This window comes from Ursus maritimus, unplaced genomic scaffold (assembly GCF_017311325.1).
Source record: "Ursus maritimus isolate PB19 unplaced genomic scaffold, ASM1731132v1 scaffold_27, whole genome shotgun sequence".
Classification (NCBI taxonomy): domain Eukaryota; kingdom Metazoa; phylum Chordata; class Mammalia; order Carnivora; family Ursidae; genus Ursus; species Ursus maritimus.
Window position 1 is genome coordinate 7,989,215 of NW_024425230.1, and position 18,416 is coordinate 8,007,630.

Consider the following 18,416-nt stretch of genomic DNA (forward strand, 5'->3'; position numbering starts at 1 on the left):
CGTGTGTTAAGTTGCTCTCTGTGTTTCATTTTAGAAGTAGAAGGGCATGTTTTAGTATACTCTGAGATGTGACTCATTTCCCTCAAGCCTCATTTTTTCCATAAATCTAGAAATTAGTGAGTCATGAGCACATGGGAAGAAACGATGCTTGAATTCTGAGCCTTGATCACCATGGTTGACTTTACCCTTGTGTTCCTAATAGCCAGGGGCTATGGATAACCAGGGTGGAGAGCTATCTGGCTAATGAACCAGTTATGTGGGAAAGTACCATTATTAATATTTATAGTTAATATTTGGTTATTAATTAATATTATTAATGGTTGAAAATTGTGTGCTACAATCCTAGGGCAGAAAGCATCCAGAAGGGTGGACGGAGGTAGCCAGGGAAAGTGGGTCTTGCTCTCCTCTTGAAAGGATGAGGAAGTAGGGCCAGAACCTGAGGCCTTTGGGGAAGAAGGGAGTGGGCTAGGGCCGGGAGAGCCATGTCAGAGCCATGTTGGAGCTATGTCGAACTGGCCAGGACACTGCCTCATGCCTCGGCAGAGGGGCTGCAGCTGGGATGGCAGCTTGGAACTGGTATGATAGACACTTGGGAGGTATAAGTTTTCAGTGATGAATGTGTGACCCAGTCCTTCCTGATCCTGGAGCAATGTTAGTAGATTCGTGGGCAAAATACACGTGAATCATCAGTTGAAACCAGTAGCTAGAGTTCTGTCTTTGGCCAGTGCACCTGCTTCTGTACATGGGGAGAAAGACAGCCATTTGGATCCCATCCCCTCCTCATGGACTCCACTCTTGCCTCTCCTTCCTCTCCCTTCCCCTCTGCCATCTCTACTACTCTTCACCAAATATTCACATGCTTTGCATTCAAACAAGATCAAGGCCATATTGTATAAACAAAGCCCTGGCTCCTTGTGGTGCCCTTCCCTGTAGCGCAAGCTTTTAGTTGTCTCCACCTGTCCTCTTCCATCCTGCCCTACCCTCTGCTTCACACTGACCAGGCTGTGTCATCAGATTTCAAACTGGTGGAACTCTTGGTCACACCTTATTTGGTCTGGTAGCACTTGACTCCTCCTTGCAGCCCTCCCTTTCTTGTCTGCATAGCACCACACACTGGGTTTTACTCTGGAGACTGCCTACACTGCTCCCTTTGTCAGTTCCCGCCCTGGAAAAGTTTTCTGTATTCTCTTTCCTGTTCCTCTTCCTCACCAAAGCTCTTCTTAAGGTTGCCTGTGGTATTAAGTCTGATGGATCATTCTCGATACTCACCTTAAGCAAGCATCATTTGCGATAATTGAGCACTCCTTGAGAAACACTGCTCTCTTGACTTCTAGGACTCCACTGCACGTGACTGGTTATCTCCTACTTTTCCGGCCACTCCTCAGCGCTTTTTTTTCTCACCTTCTGACCGCTAAACACTGGAGTTCGAGGAAGTTAGAAAAGGCCAGAAGGTAACCAGTATCAGTGGTGTTGTGGCAACCACAAATGTACAAACACCTTACTCACTGGTTGGCTGGCTCTCAGCTGGGCAGCAGGTGACTGGGCCATGTGTTTCTCAATCTCTGGCAGCCCAGCTGGGCTTGTTCACATGGTGGTTCTGTTCTAAGAATAGTGTGCTTAACCTTTCCAAGTTTGTTTGCTTCACATTGGCTACCATCCCATCAGCCAAAGCAATTCCTAAGTCCAGGCCCGATGCAAAGGGTGGAGAAAGACTGCTTCTCAATGAAAGAAGCAAAAACCATGTATAAGATGCAGAGAAGGGAAGGAAGCTGGCCATTTGCAGTGGAAATACTGTAAATCCTCTTGGATCTTGTAATATCCATCTTTCAGCCTATGAAATCCCCAGTCTGGATCAAGGCTGCCCTCACTTGATCCTTAAGGACCATCCCCAAGATTTATAGTCAGGAGAATTGCCTAGCAAAGGGGAAGAATACTGCTCTGATAAATACACCACGCCCTAATCCCCAAAGGAGCCTAGAAAATGGCCTGGTAATCGGCAGGGCCCAATAGGAGACATGGCTCGCTCAGTCCAGTTGATGGAGGAGTAGTCCGTGAAGGAGCTAACTGCAGAGGTGTGGATGGGGTTTAGGGAAATCAGGGAGGGAGGGTACAGTACTGGGGACAGCTGACAACACTGGGGAGCCGTTGATGTCCTCTTCCCCTCTGCCCTCTCCCCCGCCCCCCAAGCCTGTAGATTGCACAAAAAACAACTACCGGAACCTGCAGAGGGAGAGAGGGCCTGTATGGCGAAAGCCGCCTGAGAGAGACAGGCCTGCAGGAGAGAGAGCCGACTCTCACTTCCCAGTGAGAAGGAACGAGAATAAGTACTCTGACCCCCCCCCCTTTCCCACCAACAGGTTTATGCCAGTGTCTCTCAGTGGCTGAACTTGGCTGAAAGCTGGGGTTCCTGGGGACAACATATCAGCTAATCAGCTGATCCCCTAGTGGCTGTTAATGGGTTGAAATATGTCCTCCAAAAGATATGTTGGAAATCCTAACCCCTGGGACCTATGAATGTGGCCTCATTTGGAAATAGGGTCTTTGCAGATGTGATCAAGTTAAAATGAGGTGTGGGGCATCTGGGTGGTTCAGTCAGTTAAACGTCTGCTTTCGACTCAGGTCATGATCCTGGAGTCCTGGGATCTAGCCCCGCATCCGGCTCCCTGCTCAGTGGGGAGCCTGCCTCTCTCTCCATCTGCCTCTCCCCCAACTCATGTTCTCTCTTGCGTGCTCTCTCTCTCAAGTAAATAAAATCTTTTTTAGAAAAAAGTTAAAACGGGGCGCCTGGGTGGCACAGCGGTTAAGCGTCTGCCTTTGGCTCAGGGCGTGAGCCCGGCATTATGGGATCGAGCCCCACATCAGGCTCCTCCGCTATGAGCCTGCTTCTTCCTCTCCCACTCCCCCTGCTTGTGTTCCCTCTCTCGCTGGCTGTCTCTATCTCTGTTAAATAAATAAATAAAATCTTTAAAAAAAAAAAAAAGAAAAAAGTTAAAACGAGATCATTCAAGGTCCTACTGAATTAGGGTGGGCCCTAATCCAATGTGATTGTGTACCAGCTGCTAGGGCTGCCATAACAGCACCAGAGACTGGGTGGCTTAACAGAAATCTCTTCTCACGATTCTGATCTGGAGGCTGGAAGTCAAAGCTGTCTGCAGGTTTGCTCTGCTCCTGTCTCAGAGATGGCCACCCTCTTGCCTCTTCACATGGTCTTTTCTCTGTGGATGTGCTCCTTTGTGTGTCACAATCTCCTCTTTTAAAGAGACCAGTCGGGTTGGATTAGGGCCCACCCTAAGGCCTCATTTTAATGTAATTATGTCTTTAAAGACCTTATGTCTTTAAAGACCAAATGCCGGGGCGCCTGGGTTGGCACAGCGTGTTAAGTGTCTGCCTTCAGCTCAGGGCATGATCCCGGTGTTATGGGATCGAGCCCCACATCAGGCTCCTCTGCTGGGAGCCTGCTTCTTCCTCTCCCACTCCCCCTGCTTGTGTTCCCTCTCTCGCTGGCTGTCTCTATCTCTGTCAAATGGATAAATAAATAAAATCTTTAAAAAAAAATAAAAAAAAAATAAAGACCAAATGCCGTCACATTCTGAGGTACTGGAGGTTAAGGCTCCAACATGTGACTTCTGGGGAACACAATTCAGCTCATAACAATTGATGTCCTTAGAAGAAGAAAGGACACACAGAAGACAACCATGTGAAGATAGAGGCAGAGGTTGGAGTGAAACAGCCCCAAGCCAAGGAATGCCTTTAAAGGACAAGGAAGGATCCTCCCCTAGGGGCTTTGGAGAGAGCATGGCCATGCCAACACTTCAGTTTTAGACTCTACCCTTTAGAACTGTAAGAGAAGAAAACCCAGTTAGTGGCAATTTGTTATGGCAGTCAAAGGAAGCTAGTACAGTGGCCTACAGCACACTCCTCAATGATGCCCTCTAGGAGTGGCCCTGCGGACACCCCTTCATCAACACATTAAAGATGGCGGTCATGAGGAGGCATCAGTGTTTATCACTAACAAGGATAGCGATCGTGAGAGTGCTGGGTAATTTCTGTTTACCTCTCCATACCCACTCTCCACCCTTCTTGCCGGAAGAGGCTGACCTGTATGAGCTGCAGGGATCCTTAAACAGTCCATTCAGGCCAGCATCTGGGGGTGCTGAATCTAAGCCACTTTGACCACAGGCATCAGGTAAGGAGTCTAGCAGATTTGAACACCATTCCAGAGGGCTCCAGCCAACACATTAAACCCTGGATTCCATTTTGAGAAGTTTGGCTCCAGCGATCCTTTTATAATTCATTGTCTGACACCGTTGGAGTCCATTATTTTGATTCTTCCCAGACTCCTGCCAGGACAGATGGATGAGGTCCTGCCACGCATTTCAGTGTATAGCTCTGCCCTCCCATGGCAGGCCTGGTAACTTCCATCTGGGATATGCTGGGATCAAACTTTTCCTGTGGCCTGGAGGCCCTAAGGAGGGGAAGGGGTGAGTCCTGAGGTTGTAATCAGCATTAGCAGGAGAGGCAGCTGCCCCAGGTGTGTTCATGGAAAGATGTTCCTGTAGGGGGAGACTGGCTGGGGCTGAGGCAAAGGGATTTAGAGGTCAAAGTTTTCAGTCTCCTCTGTGTCAACACATAGCTCAGGGTGCACTCTTTCCCATCAGTGCCCTTAGTGTGAGAGACCAGACAGGGCTGAGCATTTAACTGGCAATGCAGCTCTGCAACCCTTGCAGTCAGGCCCCAGCCAATCTCTCCCGCAACCACAGACAATGCAGGAATTCCATCAGGGCTTTCTGATTTCCCACTTGGGTTCTGCATTGACCATAAATAGCTACCTTTAGTTTGTCCTTCTCCCTGTCCTCCCTATATACTCAGGGGCCATCAGAAGTGGCCAGGGGGCACCTGGGTGGCTCAGTCATCAAGCGTCTGCCTTCGGCTCAGGGTGTGATCCCGGGGTCCTGGGATCGAGCCCCACATCCGGCTCCATGCTCCACTGGGAGCCTGCTTCTTCCTCTCCCACTCCCCCTGCTTGTGTTCCCTCTCTCACTGGCTGTCTCTTTCTCTGTTAAATAAATAAATAAAATCTTAAAAAAAAAAAAAAGTGGCCAGGTGACCTCACTGTCTTTCCAGTCCCTTTTTTTGCCACAGGGACTCTTTCTCAGCCCTTGGATCTCCTATTGCTTTGCTCTCCTCTCCTATGACCTCACCAGTGACACCTTGAATGCCTGAGGTGCCACTATATGCCATGGCTTACCAGTGTCCCATTGCTCACTCCTTAAATATGTGAGCAATGCAGCATTGTCCCCAGTCCCATTTTGAGGGTCTGTTTCTCAGACCCACTCCCAGGACATTCACTGTAGGTAGCAGACAGGGTCTTGGCTAGAAACAGATGGCCTGCATGAACTGGGTAATCAAGAAGACCCTAATAAAGGGACTGCATACAAAAGCATGGGCAGGGTTTAGGGAGATGAAGAAGGGAAGGTTTGGTGGCCCAGGGCTGGCAACACTCCAGAGGTCATTGACACCACCAGGCTTGAGGCAGCAAGGGAGAGTAGAGAGCTGGAGCCTTGCATAGGGGTAAGGGGCTGCCCCATGATGCCTTGGCAGGGGACCCAGATGGTGACGCCTGTACTATGTGCTGCAAATGCTCTGGCTCCAAGGTGGTTTACAGTAAAGGGTACTGTGGACAGTGAGGCTGGTAAAAGAGCCTTATAAAATGAGGACAAAGAAAGAAGGAAAAAGACCTCATATAGTTCCTGTTATTGAGCATTTAAACTTGTTCTGGGTTGCTCAGTAGCCAAGGCAAACAGGGAACTACAAGTTGTTTGCTTCTCATTATTAGAAAAAAGAAAGATGCCAGACATTTGCGGAGAGAGAGTTTATCCTGGCACTAAAGTGTGAGACAAATTTCGGACAAAGGACTTTAACAGAAGAGAAACAAATGCTAGAAGACATAATAAATGTGCCTAAGGACAGGTGTATAGTAAATTCAAATGTGATTTTCAAAAACAAACCAGGAATGCTGGTCTTTCTTATAAGGACAAACAGGAAAAGTTAAGGGTATCACATTAATGCATAATTCAGTGCGGGCAGTATTTATAATAGGTCAATCCCAGGATGGCCAGTAGGCTTCATCTGTTGTTGCTAGGTGGTAGCTACCCGGAGTTTTTTGTGTTGAGAAGCACCTGGCTCAGAGGCCTGTGATGGATTAGACCCTCCCACAGGCAGGGGAGCGGAGAATGGAGGTATGAGCAGAGGAAATCTGCCAGCCTCGGCCTAAGTCGATATGGGCCACTGGTCAAATTCAGTCTCGGAATCTACAGTACCCAGCCGAGTGATGGAGAGCTTCTCCTTTTGTATCTGAGATTGTCAGTCTTCCACTGCCTTCACCTCAGCATTGCTCACCTGCAGCACCCATGAGCATGCCCAGGGTCACCCAGAGTCCCCGACAGAGCAGCCGTAACTGTATGCCTTCACCACTCACCCCAGAAACCAGTAGTGAGTGGAAGAGCTTTCACAGTAGGGACAATATACCGATTTTAATTTCTATTTTTACAAGTAAATTTGCAGATTCTGGGTTTTAGGTCATGTTTAGAAAGGCTTTTTCTACTCTAAGATTCCCTCATTCTACCAGCACTTCTTTTAAACCTTTGATCAAAGGTTTGTTATTTGGAATTTACTTTGGTATAAAGAGGAAGAATGCGATCCAACTTTTCTTTCTTCCAAATTGCTCTACAGTTGTTCCACCTTCCCTTCATTTTTATAATATACCAAATCCCCAAATGTCTTTAGGTTTATTTTGGTCTCCATTCTGTTCTGTGGACATCTATACATTCAAATTATAGGTTGAATTGTGTCCATTTCCTTCCACTGCACCAAAAGATATGTTAGAGTTATAACCCCCAGTACTTCAGAATATGACCTTATTTTTACATAGGATCATTGCGGATGTAATTGGTTAAGATGAGATCATACTGGAGTAGGGTGGGTCCCTAACCCAATAGACAGGTGTCTTCATAAGAGGGAAATTTGGATACACACACAGACACACAGATAGAGTGCCACGTGATGACAGGGGTGGAGTTTGGAACCATGTAGCTACAGGCTAAGGAACACCAATGATTGACAGCCACCACCAGAAGGTGGGAGGAGACAAGAAAGGATTCAGTCCAGAGTCTCAGAGGGAGCATGGCCTGCTGACACCTTGATTTCAGACTTCTTGCCTCTAGAACCGAGAGAGAATAAATTTCTCTTGTTTTAAGTCACCCAGTTTGGGGTACTTTATTACAGATTTAATTAATGTAGCTTTGTAATAGTTTAAAATGTGTAATGGGCACAGTCACCCCTCATTAATCTTTTTGGAGTTTTTTTCCGATTATTTAGGTGTTTTTAGTTTTTCCATGCAAATTTTAGAAACAGCTTGTCTACTTTCAAAGGAAGGAAGGAAGGGAGGGAGGGAGGAAGAAAAGAAAAGAGAAAGAAAGCAAAAGAAGGAAGGAGGAAAGAAGAAAGGAGGAAGGAAGAAGAAAGACTCACTGGTATTTTTATTGGGTTTGTATTCATCTTTTTAAAGTAATTTTGTGAAAATCAACATCTTTATACTATAAAATCTTCATGTCTAAGGGCGACATTACTAAATATGGCCACATAAGAATAAAACATTTCTGTGACTAAAACAACCACAAAGTGAAAGGACAAATTAGCAAAGAATATTTGCAAACCACAAACCAATAAAAAGAAAGCTAACAGATCAATAGAAAAATGCACTAAGAACACAAATGGTAAGCTTCATAGAAAATTAGAATTGTTTCTAAACATATGAAAAGATGTCACCCATATAAAAGGAATACAAGGAGATATCTTTGTTTTCCTTTTTTTCCTCCTATCAAACTGGCAAATGGAAAGAAAATAACTTAAAGAAGCTTTATATATATTGGCAAGGCTATGGGGAACCAGACACTCTCAAATCTCATACATTGCTGATGGGGGTGTATTTCAGTACAACCTCTACAGAAAGCAATCTGGATATATCAGAATTTTAAATGGACACACTATTTTTTTTAAAGATTTTTTTATTTTAGAGAGAGAGTGAATGAGAGAGCACAAGTGGGGGGAGGGGCAGAGGGAGAGAATCTCAAGCAGACTCCCCACTGAGCACGGAGCCCCACACAGGACTCAATCTTATAACCCATGAGATCATGACCTGAGCCAATATCAGGAGTTGGACGCTTCACCAACTGAGCCACCCAGGCACCCCTGGACATACTCTTTAAATCAGCATTTCCTCTTCTAGAAATGTGCCCTAAAATACATTCACACAAACAGTGTGTAAATAATGTTCTTGGGTACATAGTACAAAAGAGTGGTGTATCTAATATTAGTACACAAATTATGGAACATCCATACAACAGAATACTAAGTAGCTGTAACTGTAAATGGGTCTGTAAGTAGGGCTGAGGAATGATTTATATTAAGTGAAAAAAGTGGGTTGCAGAACAACATGTAGAGGATGCTGACATTGAGTATAAAAAGGCAGATCACGTAGGTACACACACCTGTATACACACCTGTGCTTTGACATGCATCGTGTAATCCCTGGAACAATACAGAAGAAACCAACAGTGGTGGCTGCTGAGGACTGAAACTGAAAGGCTGCAGGTCAGGATAAAAAGAAAAACTATTTTTAGCCCTTTCTACCTTTTAAATGTTATCCCATATGCATACATTACTCATTCAAATACGATATAAATTTTTGGTTTTTAAACATTTTATTGAAATATGAAATCATATACATAAAGATGCACACTGTGGATGTACGGCTCAATAAATGTTTAGAAGCTGATCACATCCAAATAGCCAAGAATCCCAAACTATTTTAAACATAGTTCTAACCCATTCGCAAACTTCAAGAGCTTGACTATTATCAGTAATCATTTTATTTATTTGAAAAATATATTTCAGCCACTTACAAACTTCTAGAGCTTGACTCTTATTAGTAAAAAGCAAAATTACATTTGGAAAATGCCGAAATAATAATGATAATATTTGCTTTGTCACAAAGCCATTTCACATCCATCGTTTGCTCTAACCCTGTGCTATATAGATTATTCCTATCATTTGATCCATGAAGAAACTGAGACTCAGAAAAGCAAAGTGACTTGCTAATAAGTGGCAGAGCCACTTGAATTAAAAAAAAAAAATTACATTGTACATGCCTTACAATTGGCATTGGCTACTGTGACCCTCAAGTAGAGAATAGAGAGCTTCAACTAGCCCCTTCCAATGGCACCCTCTCCCTTTTCTCAAATGTATTCTTGCAATGGTAGACTGGATGATTCGGGCCAAGCTTCCTTCTAAAAGAAATTAAAAAAAAAAACTGTACAAGATAAGTTTAACTTTTTTTTTTAATCATGCAATTATTAGGCCAAGATCTGGGCATAAGGTGTGGTAACACAGAAAGGTGTACCAAGAGAATGATACCCATTTTTGTCCTGGGCCATTTGTCAGCCTATAAGAGATATCTGAGAGGTTGAGCTGCATTCTTTTCTGGCCTCTCAAGACTAGAAAACACTGTCTGAATCTGGGGCCTGCCAAGGGTGAGAACCTTGGAAGTCCCTTACCCTGACTTAAAGGCCTGAGCAGAGTTTGCAACCTGGCTTCCTGTCATCTTGGTGGCTCAGAGAAATCTCAGCCTGGCACCAGAATGAAGGGAGTTGTGGACTGTAACTGTTCCCAGATGCCTGACAGAAACAATCACAATCTTCTTTGAGGGAGGGTAAGCCCATCCTACACTTCAAATTATTTCCACACATAATTTTTTAAGTACTTTCCAGCACATAATCAAAGATAATTAGACACATGAGGGGACAAGACCATATAAGGGAGAACTGGAAAAACAACGAGCATTGGACTCTCAGGGACCCAAGACATTAAAACTCCCAGTGTAACAACCATGAAACATGTCGTAAACAGAGATGTTTCTCTTGTACAAGGAGATAAAAAAAAAAAAAGCAAGATTGAAATGTTTGCCAAGGAAGTAAAATGACATAGGATTAAAATAAAAAATAAATAAATAAAAGAAGTAAATTTTAGGGTGAAAACAAGTTGGTAGCTGAAAATAATAGTTCATGGACAGGTTTATAGCTAATTAGTCAAAACTAAAAGAATTATTTGAAAGATAGGTCAAAATAAACAATCTGGAATGAAGCAAAGAGAAATAAAATTGCCGAATAATACAGAAAACAAGGTAAAGATTGTAGTTGATACATAGTAGATATAGAGAGAAGATCTAACATATTTGGAATTGTCATCACAGTAGAAGAGGAGAGAAAAAAAATCAGAAGTGTTATTCGAAGGAATAATGGTAGACATTTTTTCCAGACCTGATAAAAGACATCAATCCACAGACTCAAAAACCCAACAGATCCCAAATAGAATCAATACAAAGAAGACACGTAGACATAATATGTAAAACTACTGAAAACCAAAGACAAAGAAAGAACTTAAAAATCAGCCATAGGAAAAAGACATCCTTATAGGAGCTTATCCTTGATGAGCAGTTAGACTGATAGCTGGCTTCTGTCAGAAAAACTACTGGAAACCAGGAGACATTGGAATGATATCTACAGTGACTTGAAAGGAAATTAATGCCATCCCAGAATTCTCTACCCAGGAAAACTATTTTTTAACGATTAAGGCAAAATAAAGACATTTTTAGACAAAAATTGGGGAAGTTTACAATCAGCAGACCTGTACCAAGGGAAATTCTAAGAGTCGTTCTTCAATACACCTGGTTGGGAGTTGAAGCAGCAGGATGGAATGAAGAACAACAAAAGAGGTAAAATGTGAGCAAATTCATGTTTTTACATGACTGTAAAAACATCACCACATAATATATCCTACAAAATAATATTACAGTATCCCATTGTTTGTCTATACCATAATTTAACCATTTCCCTATTATTGGATATCTAGGTTGTTGCCAACTTCTTACAGTTATAATCAGGCCGTGATATATCTTTGCAGTAAATCTAGCCAAGCTTTTGCCAGCCATGGCTTGTGGATAATTTGATTACATATTCTGATAATGCCTGCAGTGCCGTTTGTTAACATTAAGGGCTGATTCATACTCTGGAAACAAACAAGTATGCAGAAGCGTTGGCGTTCTCCACCTAATTGAGAGGTCTGTTCACTATTGCCTTGGTTGGCTTGCTGGTTATTAATTCTCTTTTAGCTTTAGTCCCACTCTGCTGTGGGTGGTGGTTGTGATATGTGGATCGGGACTTGGCAAAACACATCTCTGCTTACCCAGCAGCTCCTTGTCAGTCACTGCCGATGGCGGCGGGGGGGGTGCTAGAAGGAGGATGCAAGGCTGAAGTGGCAGTGGGGGTGTGTGCGAAGGGATTTTTCTCTCCTACCTGCCTCTTTCTCCTATGAGCATTACCCCAGCCATGCTTCTTCATTCCAACAGAGGCAGTTCCTTCCTATAGCAGCAGCTCATGGGATTCAGTTTTCCCTGAGTTTTGTCTGCGTTTCAGCTCTGTGAGGCCCCACCGCTAAGATTCTAAGTCTTAAGAATCCCAACCTCTTCCCATTGTTCCCTCGGTCCTAGGAATAGTAGCTGCTTCCATAGCTGCCACTTCCACGATATCTTAGTGTTTGCCCTCACCCTTTGGTTAACAAGTTAACAACTTTGTGCCCAGTGTACAATTCTTTATATTAAGTTCTCTCTTTTTGGATTTCTACTTCCAGTCCAGATGGGATAGCAGTGTCTACTTTTACCCACTCACCTGAAACAACCAAATCAAATAGATAATAGTGTCAACAGACTAGTCATCAGGTAATGAAAGACAGTGATCCTAGATACATGAGATCATGCAAACGATCATATGGCTGCTCCAGCTACTGCGTTCAGAGAGTTTCTGAGATACAATATAGAAGAGCAAGCCCAAGAGGTACCCGGCTAGCTCAGTCAGCAGATCGTGCAACTTTTGATCTCGGGGTTGTAAGTTTGAGCTTCGCATTGGGTGAAGAGATTACTTAAAATAGAATCTTTAAAAGAAAAAAAAGAACAGTGAGCCAAGTGGGACCGAGGTGACTCCCAGAGTTGAATAGACTGAACTGACGTTGGGGGGGGGGGGCAGGTGACTGGAGTTTGCAAGACAGAGTACCAGAAAAAAGATTACTATAGACAGAACTCTTAAAATCTGCAAAGGATCCCCCTCAAATATTAACAGAAGGCCAGGAAAAGCGCCTGTTCCTACCAGCCAGAGTGGAAAATGTAATAATTAATAGGACATTGGATAAAGTACTCAGGAAAGTCTTGCCTCAGTGACAGAAAATAATTAGTCTGGGCTGAGCACTGCCCTAGACCTGCCTAACAAACCATAAAAGCAAGACCCAAAAGGATCAAATTGCTTCCAAGGCACTTAACTGCTTCCCAGGCCAAAACTAAAGATTTACAGGAATACAAAAATATTCAATACCCAATGAGGCAAATTTCAGATCTCTGTCATCCAAAGATTACCAGGCATGCGAAGAGACAGGGAAACATGACCCATAATGAGGAAAAAACCGTTGAAACTGACCCATAATTGACAGAGATGTTAGGACTAACAGGGAAGAACATTAAAATGGTTATTATAACTGTATTTTATATATTGAAAAAGTTAGGTAGAGACATGGAAGATTTTACATATATGAGATATATATATATGGAGATAAATATATATCTCCATCCCATGGATACCCTGAGATAATAGCTATATATGTACAAATAACTCTGAAAATGACCTGGAAGACTAGCAGAACAGACTTTCCACAGTTAATTGTAGAGGGGAGGCCACAACAAAAAGGGTAGGGGGGCAGAAATGCAGCTGAGAGCCAGACCCCTGGCAAGATTAATCACAGACAGAGGGATACCAGAAGCATGGAGAAGTGAGAAGATTAGATCCTATACCAGGTACCCCAGGCATGGGGTACCCACACTGGAAAGTTGAATCCCCGTAACATTTGGCTTTGAAATCTAGTAGGGCTTAACTTTGTGAGTTTTCACAATCAGGGGTGCTTAACTCTGGACACTTTAAAAATCAGCAGGTCTAGCTCAGAGAGTCCCCACCCTTAAAGAGCCAGCATAATAAATAACCCAGTTGAGACAGCATAGAAGCAGCAGCTTGAAAAGTACCTGTGATATACATATGGGAGACTTATTTACTAATCTCAGAATGTGCAGTGAAGGGGCAGGGATCTACAGGACTTCTTCAAGAACAAAAGTGCTAGAGTGAGTGCCATTTCTCTCCCTCTAACCTCCCCAGGTCTAGACAGCTGGACAATTACAGGAACCACTCAGAAAACTGCACCTATCTTGCTAGCACCGTGCACTCTGCCCCCACTCTTGTATGGGTGGATCCATCCCATACAGCCTGCCCCACTTGACAGGCATTCCTCCAAAGCAGTTCTTGCCCCAAAACACCCTACGAGCAACCCCATAAGGGACCAACAGCACAGAGAGGTGCCCTGCCCATCAGTACTGCAGCCCTGGCAGATGGACTGGGGACAGACATCTGGTCTGACTACCATCCCTGTCTATAACAAATATCTATCTGCGGACAGCACAGGGAGAACACCCTGATCTGTGTGACTGCAGTTCCAATAGACAGACTAGTGTGGGGGTGTAGGCATCTGGTCTGACTGCTGGCTCTGCCCACCATTAAAAACCTCTGTGGGCAGCCCAGGGAGAGTGCCCTGCAGTTGCTGTGACCTCAGCCATAACAGATGGACTGAGGGCAGGCACCTAGTCTGACTACAAGCCTGTGACAGCCCCAGAGAGGGGCAGTGTGCTACAGGGCACCACAGAACCTCTTCTTCATAGGCAACTACTTCCAAGATCAGGAGACACAGTTGACCTTTCTAATACATAGAAACACACACAGAAAGTCAGATAAAATGAGGCAGAGGACTATGTCCCAAGTGAAAGAACAAGACAAAACAATAGGAAAAGAGCTAAATGAAATGGGGATAAGCAATATGCCTAATAAAGAATTCAAAGTAATGCTCACCAAGATACTCACTGGGCTTGAGAAAAGAGTGGAGGGTATCAGTGAATTGTCAACTGAGACAGAAAATCTTAAAAAGAACAAATCAGAGATGAACTCAATAACTAAAATAAAAAATACACTGGAGGGCATCAATAGCAGATTAGAGGGTGCAGAAGAATGGATCAGCGATCTGGAAGACAGAGTAATGAAAAGCAACCAAGTTGATGGGGTGCCTGGCTGGCTCAGTCGTTCAGCATCTGCCTTCGGCTCAGGGCGTGATCCCAGGGTCCTGGGATCAAGCCCCACATCAGGCTCCTCTGCTGGGAGCCTGCTTCTTCCTCTCATGCTTCCCCTGCTTGTGTTCCCTCTCTTGCTGGCTATCTCTCTTTCTGTCAAATAAAAAAATAAAATCTTAAAAAAAAAAATAAAAGGAAAGCAACCAAGTTGAAACACAAAAAGAAAAAAGAATTAAAAATGAGAATAGGTTAAGGGAATTCAGTAACATCATCAGCATGATAACATTTGCATAATAAGGATCTCAAAGGAAAACAGAGAGAAAAGGGAGCAGAAAATTTATTTGAAGGAATATTAGCCAAAAACTTCCCTAATGTGGGAGAAGGAAACGCATCCAGATCCAGGAAGCATAGAGAGTCCCCAACACAATTAACCCAAGGAGGTTCACACCAAGAAACAATGTAAGTAAAACGGCAAAAACTAAAAAAAAAAAAAAAAAAAAAAGGCACAAAAAGTAGTGGTAAAGATTTTTGAAAAGCAGCAAGAGGGAAGAAAACAGTTACATACAAGGGAAACCCCATAAGACTGATTTTTGTCAGCAGAAACTTTGCAGGCCGGAAGATAGTGGCATGATACATTCGAAGTGATGAAAGGAAAAAGAAACCTGCAATCAAGAATATCCTATCCAGCCAGGTTCTATTCAGAATAGAAGGAGAAATAGAGTTTCCCAGACAAAGGGTAAAAGATTTCATCACCAATAAACCAGCCTTATGAGAAATGTTAAAAGGAATTCTTTGGGAAGAAAAGGGCATAATTAGGAGGAAGAAAATTATGAAAGGGAAGCATTTTACAGGCAAATGCAAACATATAATAAAAAGAGATGAATCATTTATAAAACCAGTATGGAGGTTAAACCACAAAAGTAGTAGAGTCAATGATATCTACAAAAATCAGTCAAGGGATTCACAAATAAAAAGGTGTAAAGTATGACATCATATACATAAAACTTGGGGGGGAGTCAAAATTTAGTGCTTTTATTTTTTTATTTTTATTTATTTATTTATTTGAGAGAGAGACAGAGCATGAGCGAGGTGGGGGGAGGGCAAAGGGAGAGGGAAGCAGAGTCCCTGATCATGACCTGAGCCAGGACCCCAGGATCATGACCTGAGCCAAAGGCAGATGCTTAACTGAGCTACCCAGGTGCCCCCAAACTTAGTGCTTTTAGAATGGGTTCAAACTTAAGCAACCATCAACTTAATATAGATGCTCTACACGTAAGATGTTATATAGGAGCCCAATGGTAACCATAAATCAAAACCTATAATACACGACAAATGAAGAAAAAAGAATCCAAGCATAACACTAAAGAGAGCCATTGAACCAGAAGGGAAGAGAACAAGATAAGAAAGGAAAAAAGAACTACAAAAACATCTGTAAAACAAGTAACAAAATGGCAATAAGTACATACCTATCAATAATTACCTTAAATGTAAATGAACTAAATGCTTGAATCAAAATACACCAAATAGATTAAAAAGCATGACCCATCTACAAGAGACTCACCTTAAACCTAAAGACACATGCAGCTTGAAAGTGAAGGGATGGAAAAATATTTACCATGCAAATGCAAGTGAAAAGAAAGCTGAGGTAGCAATACTTTTATTGGACAAAATAGACTTTAAAGCAAAGACAGTGACAAGAGGCAAAGAAGGACATCACATAATAATAAAGGGACTAATCAAGCAAGAGAATCTAACAGTTGTAAATATCTGTGCACCTAAGATGGCATTTAACATTTTAAATACGTGACACAACTATCAACAGACATAAAGGAAGAAATGGACAGCAGTACATCAGTAGTAGGGGACTTGTACACCACAATTAAATCAATGGATAGACTATCCAGACAGTAAATTAATAAGGAAACAGTGGCTTTGAATGACACATTAGACCAGATGGACCTAACACATGCTTACAGAACATTCTGTCCCAAAACAGAATACGCATTCTTTCCGAATGCATATGGAACACCCTGCAGGATAGATCACATGTTAGGCAACAAGACAAGTCTCAAATTCAAAAAGTTTGAAATCAGCCACAACAGTATGGAATTAGAAATCAATCACAAGAAAAAGTCTGGAAAGAACACAAATACACGGAGGCTAAATAACATGCTACTAAACAATGAATGAGTCAGTCAAGAAATCAAAGGAGAGGGGCACCTGGGTGGCTCAGTCGTTAAGCATCTGTCTTCGCTTCAGGGTGTGATATAAGGGTCCTGGGATGGAGCCCCGCATCGGGCTCCCTGCTCTGCTGGGAAGCCTGTTTCTTCCTCTCCCACTCCCCCTGCTTGTGTTCCCTCTCTTGCTGGCTGTCTCTCTCTCTGTCAAATAAATAAATAAAATCTTTTAAAAAAAGAAAGAAATCAAAGGAGAAATTAAAAAAATAGATGGAGACTAATGAAAACACAATGATACAAAATCTTTGGAATGCAGCAAAAGCTGTTCTGAGATGGAAGTTTATAGCAATACAGTCCTCTCTCAAGAAACAAGAAAAATCTCAAAATGCCTAACCTTACACTTAAAGGAGCTAGAAAAAGAAGACAAAACAAATCCCAAAGCTAGTAGAAGGAAGGCAAAAACAAATTTTAGAGCAGAAATAAATAAAATAGAGACTAAAAAACAATAGAACAGATCAATGAAACCAGGAGTTGGTTCTTTGAAAAGATAAACAAAATTGATAAACCTTCAGATTCATCAAGAAAAAAAGAAGACCTAAATAGATAGAATCAGAAATGAAGGAGAAATGATACCGACACCACAGGAATACAAGGGATTATAAGAATATTATGAAAAATTATATGCCAGTAAATTGGATAACCTAGAAGAAATGGCTAAGCTCCTAGAAACATACAATCTTCCAAAACTGAATCAGGAGGAAATAGAAAATTTGAACAGACTACTACTCACAATGAGATGGAATCCGTGATCAAAGAACTCTCAACAAACAAAAGTCCAGGACCAGGGGGATTCTACCAAACATTTAAAGAAGAGTCAATACCTATTCTTCTCAAACTATTCTAAAACATAGAATAGGAAGGAAAGCTTCCAAATTCACTCTATGAGGTCAGCATTACCCTGATACCAAAACCAGATAAAGACACCACAGAAAAAGAGAACTATAGGTCTATAGTTCATAGGTCTATGAACATACACGTAAAAATCCTCGAATATTAATAAACAGAATCCAACAATACATTAAAAAATCATTCACCACAATCAAGTGGGATTTATTCTAGGGATGCCAGGATTGTTGTTAAGTGGGGGAGGGACAGTAAAATATCCACCAGACCAAGAAGGTACTTTGAGACAGAAAAACCAAATAAGTCACTTCATACCATTTACACAGAATTTTATTCAGGGTAACTTACTGATACAGGGAATCAGGTGGGTGACAGTCCAGGGGCTACACAGCTATTCTCTGCCAGCTCCATCTCAACCCTAACCACAGCTTTTATAGGGTGGGGAGATTATGGTGCTGAGATCAAAGGGTAGTTAATCTAAAGTGATATCTTCAGTGTACCACCTTAGGGACGATCAGAACAAGCCTCCTCACATTCTGGTCAGGGCATACATTAACCTTCACAGGGCCTGGAACATGTTCCCCAAGGGAGGTTATTGTGTGGCCATGAACAAGATGAAGGGCCAAAGACGGAGTTAGTGTTGTTAGCACTCCTGCACTCTACCCCCGCCATCTTTATGGCTTGTAAAACTTTACATGCCATTCTTTCTTTTCTTTTCTTTTCTTTTCTTTTTAAAAATTTCTTTTTTTTCTTTTTAAATGATTTTTATTATATTATGTTAGTCACCATACAGTACATCCCCGGTTTCCGATATAAAGTTCGATGATTCATTAGTTGCGTATAACACCCAGTGCACCATGCAATACATGCCCTCCTTACTACCCATCACCAGCCTATCCCATTCCCCCACCCCCCTCCCCTCTGAGGCCCTCAGTTTGTTTCTCAGAGTCCATAGTCTCTCATGTTTCATTCCCCCTTCTGATTACCCCCCTTTCTTTATCCCTTTCTTCCCCTACCGATCATCCTAGTTCTTATGTTCCATAGATGAGAGAAACCATATGATAATTGTC

General features: G+C 42.6%; 1 long non-coding RNA gene across 1 annotated transcript; it reads right to left on the bottom strand.

Annotated features, from left to right (window-relative positions):
• Positions 1 to 135: 135 nt before the first annotated feature.
• Positions 136 to 17,345, bottom strand: LOC103659983. The gene is made up of 3 exons (XR_567643.2): positions 17,234 to 17,345; positions 8,562 to 8,646; positions 136 to 1,418 (listed from the first exon to the last, which is right to left on the bottom strand). It is a non-coding gene; the product is annotated as an uncharacterized LOC103659983 (long non-coding RNA).
• Positions 17,346 to 18,416: the final 1,071 nt, after the last annotated feature.